The sequence below is a fragment of the Protopterus annectens genome, chromosome 15.part0 (genome assembly GCF_019279795.1).
Source record: "Protopterus annectens isolate FY-2018-M chromosome 15.part0, PAN1.0, whole genome shotgun sequence".
NCBI lineage: Eukaryota > Metazoa > Chordata > Ceratodontiformes > Protopteridae > Protopterus > Protopterus annectens.
Genome location: NC_056749.1, coordinates 125,284,470 through 125,290,469, shown reverse-complemented (window position 1 = coordinate 125,290,469; position 6,000 = coordinate 125,284,470).

Below are 6,000 nucleotides of genomic sequence, written 5' to 3'. Positions count from 1 at the left end.
TTTGCTATTGTTAGCCCTGTGGTGTTAGGTCATGCGTTGGGTCCAGGTAAGTGTGCGGTTGGTTTTATGTTAGGGTTAGGGGCGGTTTAAGTGAGTTAGGGTTAGGGCGCAGGTTAGGCATGTATGCAATAGTGATAAATATTGGGGTTAGGGGCGGTTTAAGTGAGTTAGGGTTAGGGCGCGGGTCAGGTGAGTGTGCGATAGTGACGGACCTTAGGGTTAGGGTTAGGGTCAGGGTCAGTTGGTAGATATTAGTGTCTTTATAGTGACATATTAGCATTATTTGTGTTTTCAGGATTTTGACTTTCAGGATTTTGCACTTTCGAGATTTTGCATTTTCAGTCTATAGTTTTCAGGATTTTGACTTTCAGGCTTATAGTGTTTCAGGCTTCTAATAGGGAACCATATATATATATATTTTTTTTTTTTTTGCTTCCATAACATCTGTCACAATATACCACAATATTTATAATTTGTTGCTGTGTTTTTTTTACCTCTCCTTTTATATCTTTCATTTCTCTCATTGCATAACTGTCTTCCTTCACTATTTTAGATACACTAATACCTATTCTCTTTTTAGTTGTAAAAAGATATCTTTGCTTAAATAATTTTTTTTATTCCTTCTGTATATTTCTTTTTCTTTATCATACTACTCTCTTTCATCATTCTCTAAGTCATCCAACGCGGGTCTATATTATGTTGCCAAAAGCTGTTTACAGCAAATATGCCAACATCGACCCATAAACAGCAAAAACCCACTAATGCGAACGGCTAGGTCAGCAATTTTTTTCTAGGGGCAAAAAATCACTTGGCTGTCACAGTGAAATTGCCCTTTACTCCACTGTAGTGCGATCTCAGCGTTGGCATATTTAGTTAAGAGGGGTGTGGTGGGCACAGTCCGTCACTTTGTAGTGATTTAGGTGGTGTATCATGTTTGGCTGGTCTGCAGATTTTTTTCCCTAGGGAAAAAAATCTCTGATCTGGCCATTCGCGTGAGTTTTTGCTGTGTATGGGTCGATGTTGCTGTATTCGCTGTAAACAGCTTTCGGCAACATAATCTAGACGCTTCCAATGCATCTTACGTATTTCTCCATTCTTTTCTTTCTTGCATCATTCCGACAATGCAAAAAAAAAAACATTTTTTATATTTCTTTAAGCAATTCATCTTTCAGACCATTTTTATTTAAAAAATCATAATAATATGATTCTTATAGAACTGTAATACTTATTTTCCCCTTTAATTCAATGTTTTCTCATTTATCCGTGGCGCAGTGGTGCAGCGGTTAACATTGTCACCTCACAGCAAGAGGTTCACCGGTACGATTCTCGGCTGGGGTGCCTTCTGTGGAGTTTGCATGTTCTCCCTGTGTTCGCGTGGGTTTCCTCCGGGTACTCCGGTTTCCTCCCACATTCCAAAGACATGCATCTGGAGCATTTCTCCCCGGGCCTCCGCTGAAAACAGGCTCTGTGGAACCTAGTCGGACTTTCCCGGTCAACAAATGATAAATAAAAAAAATAAATAAATATCCTTTTTATTCATTTTCTGTTTTCTTAACTTCCTTTCCTGTATCCATTTTGCCAAATGATCTGAAAATCCTTTTACAACCATCTCTCCTTCTGCTATATTTTATAATATCAGAAGGACTAAGTAATCAATTTCAGATTTAAGTCTACCCCGTCTATATGTCCATAAATTTCTCTTTGAAATAATTAATTTGCCACATTCCATAACTTCTAACATTTTCTAACATCATTCCCTTTCTTTTTACAATTTCGCCTTAAATCACAATTGAAATCTCCTTTCTTTATAATATTCATCTTTACTATTACATAATCTAAAATCTGGTGAAATAAATTTTCCCTTTCTTTACAAATAACATACTTTTCATTTCAATCTGACTTAAATCCATAATAGTTAATCTTCCCATCCTTGCTAATCTTGCCTCCAAAATTTTCTCTGCCTCTTTACGTATCACTATTCCAGAGCAAAAGTCATTTCCCAGATTCCATATTATATTGTCATGCCATAGTTTTTCTGTTTGCAGTCTTTCCTCATATGTTAAAAACCTTACACCTTCTAACACAATTATATCCATATCACATTTATTACATCATTCCAAAACCAGTATCCTCCTTACTATATTCTTAATACTATTTACATTTACTGAAAGCACTCTGAAATTATTACTTTGAATTTTTTTAACTTAAAAGAGTTTATGTTCATTCTTCACTTAAATATTTTCCTACACCATTTTCTAAAATAATGTTTAATATATATCAACTATTTCCTTTCTTTTTATTTTTCCTATGTATGCCCTTAACCTTCCTTCTCCTATATTTTATTCTCTTTCCAACAAATGTTTTACCTGTCATTGTTGTTTATGTCCTCATCACTTACTTCAGAACATTTTTATCTCATCTTTGTTGCTATTTATCTTCTTTTCCTAAGCTTTCCTCTACTTTGACTTCTTCCAGTATATTTTCGCTTAGCTCAATATTCTCTCTCTTTTTTACTTTGAATCATATTTGTTTCATTTTTACAATCCATCTATAAATGTCCCATTTCATTGCATCTATAACATTTCAATTCATATGTTTTTTGCATGATGACTTACTTCCCTGCATACATAACATTTTTTTATCAAAATTACTTATATGTCCTTCTTTAAAAAAATAAATAAATAAAATAAGCAAACATGTTTTGGGCTGCCCTTAATATTTTACCATTATTTCCTTCAACATTTATCGTATTTGGCATAGGTATACATCCATATCACATTTATTACATCATTCCAAAACCAGTATCCTCCTTACTATATTCTTAATACTATTTACATTTACTGAAAGCACTCTGAAATTATTACTTTGAAATTTTTTAACTTAAAAGAGTTTATGTTCATTTTTCACTTAAATATTTTCTTAATATAGGTATAATGTCATCATTTTCCATCTTTAATATAACATTACATTCCCATCCACAGTCCAAACCCCCCTATATCTTACACTTCTGTAATGTCAATTACTTTTTACACATTTTTCATAAATGCCCTTTCAAAGTCTCTTTCCACTTCTGTCTGAAACTGTACATGTATTTTTTGTCTCCTTATTAAATGCTTTTACTTCATGCAAGTTCCAGGGATCATGTCTTTTTTTTTTCTTTTCATATTCACATAGAAAACTTCATGCCATAAGTAGTCTCAAATATAACATCACAAAATATCTCTATTTTTTTTAAATAAATGCTCTTAACTCTAACTTTTCCACCCAGTAGAATCATTATTTTGTTGGAAACATTCTACCTATTCAGTTCCTTGTCCTCTGTTTTGAATTCTTGCAAATTAGTTTTCATATTATCATCTGTTTTTTTTCTTTCCTGTCTACAGAATCTTCTGTAACAGTCTGCATACAACTTGTTTTTCTGTCCTGTAGTATCCTTCGAAATCAGTTCTCTCTCTTCTTGCTGTATATTATCCATTATATCTCAAGAAATGTGTACTCCATTTTCAGGGTCACTCTGTTCAATCATCTTCCATAATACATCATCCCAAAACCCTCCCAGCTGGAGGGTTGTAACAACAACTCCATCGTTCCTGGATTTCTCTTTCTCAGTGTCAGGTTCATAGGTTGCTACTAGGCTATTGGCCCTAGGCCCTATACAAGCCTAGCCATAACAATTCCCTGGATATTTCTTCCCACAATATTTACTTCCCTGGACCGCTGCCTAGCAGGGTGACTGACGTGATCCCCGGAGTGAATTTCCTATCTCCCATCCAATCAGCAAGGTTCCTTTTGAAAAGGCCCAAGGAGGCGCTCTGCTTGACATGTATGGGCAGTCTATTCCAGAGTATGGGGAGTCTCTGGGTGAGGAACCTATCACTCCAGCATTTGTTTATTGTGATGACAAGGTTTAGATCCCTGGAGCGTGTGGCTCTGAGGGATTGGGATTTCTTTAAGTGGAGTATGTCCAACAGCTCAGGGTTTGACATGGCCTTGTATGTTAAGCAGAGATTGCCTCTAAGTAGACGATATGCTACAGAGTATAGCTGGAGTTTTTTTTTAGACTGTCAGCACAGGGCATCTGCTTTAGGCCTGTGATTCATTTAGTGAGATATTTCTGTGGCCTTTCCAGCTGTTGCAGATGTCTTGTGAGCTACATACCAAACGGGGCATTGTACTCTATAATGGGTCTAATGAGGGATGAGAAGAGTGGGACAAAGACCTCCTTTTTTCTGGATGAAAAGCCCTTAGTGATGAGGTGTGCCACATAGGATTTCCTGACTGTTGTAGCGATGTGGTTATCGAGGTCTATATCAGAAGACCGAAGATGCATTCTTTCGAACGCATCTTGGTCAAACTTAAAAGACTGAAAGTGCAAAATATCGAAGCAGCTGTTAAGTGAATTCTTTCCCTGGGAAAGAATTTGCTTGGCCCCTTCGGTACTTTGCTGTTTTCAGCACTGTAGTGCGGTCTCTGAGTTGGTATATTTAAGTAGGGGGGGCACAGCCCTCCACATCGGGGGGTGTTTGGGCGAAGCCCCCCACTTAATGTAATGTTTGAAATTTATTTTTATTTATTTTTTGTTGGAACAGCGATTTTTTTTTTTCCATGGAAAAAAAATTGCTGTTCTGACACTTCGACATTGTAAGCTTTCACTTACATAGGCTTGATTAATCATCGTTCACTTTTTTAAGCATTCGGTGATTTAATATAGACCCAGTTATCGAAGGTGAGACCACTGTCCATCTGTGTCCCTAAGTCTGTCGTCACACTTTCGGTGTTTAGTGTACTGCCACCTATGTGGTAATTCACGGGTACATGTTTTTTCCCAAAGGGGATAACTATACATTGCTTGGCATTGATCTTGAGCCCATGGCTCTGGCACCAAACATCTGTTTCTGTAAGGCCCTTCTGTAGAATATCCACATCATTTGGGGATTCAATAATGGCTCCCAGTTTGCAGTCATCTGCAAACTTTGTTACCCAGAGTCCCTTAATGTTGGCCTGTACTTCAGAGAAGTAGATGCCAAACAAGAGTGGCCACATAACTGAACCCTGAGGTACTCCACTTGTCTGGAGCTGGATTTGGAGTCGGCTACTTTTACAGTCTGGGTTCTGTCAGTAAGTCATTTGGCAACCCATTGAGTGACATAGGGATTTATGCCCAGCTTAGTAAGTTTATCTATGATTCCAGAGTGGGGGATGGTGTCAAAGGCCTTGGTGCTCATCCACAGCTCTGGAGACTGATTCAAAGAAGTCAACCAGATTTAGGAGACAAGATTGGCCCTTCACAAACACAAACTGGGTGGAGTCCAGTGTTTGAAGGTTGCCAATGTCTTTGTTTATAAGTTCCATGATAATGCATTCCATGCCCTTGTAGATCAGGGTCATCAGACAGATGAGACAGTAGTTCCTGGGATCCAAGGTGGATCCTCCCTTGTGGAGTGGGATAACTGTAGCTGTGCGCCACTCAGTGGGCACAAAGCCTGAGGTGAGGCTATGATTAAACATGACACTTAGGTGAGGTGCCAGTTCATTTTGTAGTGCATAGCCCATGATGTTGTCTGGTCCCATGGATGCTGTATTCATAGCTTTGGAGAGTGCGGTTTCTACCTGTGTGGCCATGATTACTGGAATTTGGCAGTCTTTTGGTATTGAGATGGGCCCTTTAGGGGGTGAGAGGGGGGTGAAGCTAGCACTGAATCAATCTGCCAGGATATTGGCAATATCCTTGGGATCAGTATATTTAACGCCATTCTGTTGTAGCTCAGAGTGGATTTGAGCATTGCCATTTAGATTCTTGACATAACTATAGAATGCCTTGTGGTTATCTTTGGAATCTTTGGCAATTTTATTTTTGTAACTAGCTTTGGGGGATTTTATGAGGGATCTCAGCTTCTTACTGAGGCTGACAAGGAAGTTTTTTGCATCCCGGGATTTTCCTCTTTTCTGCAACACTTTCTTCCTTCTGTTGTATAGTTTGTTTATGGCAGGGGACTACCA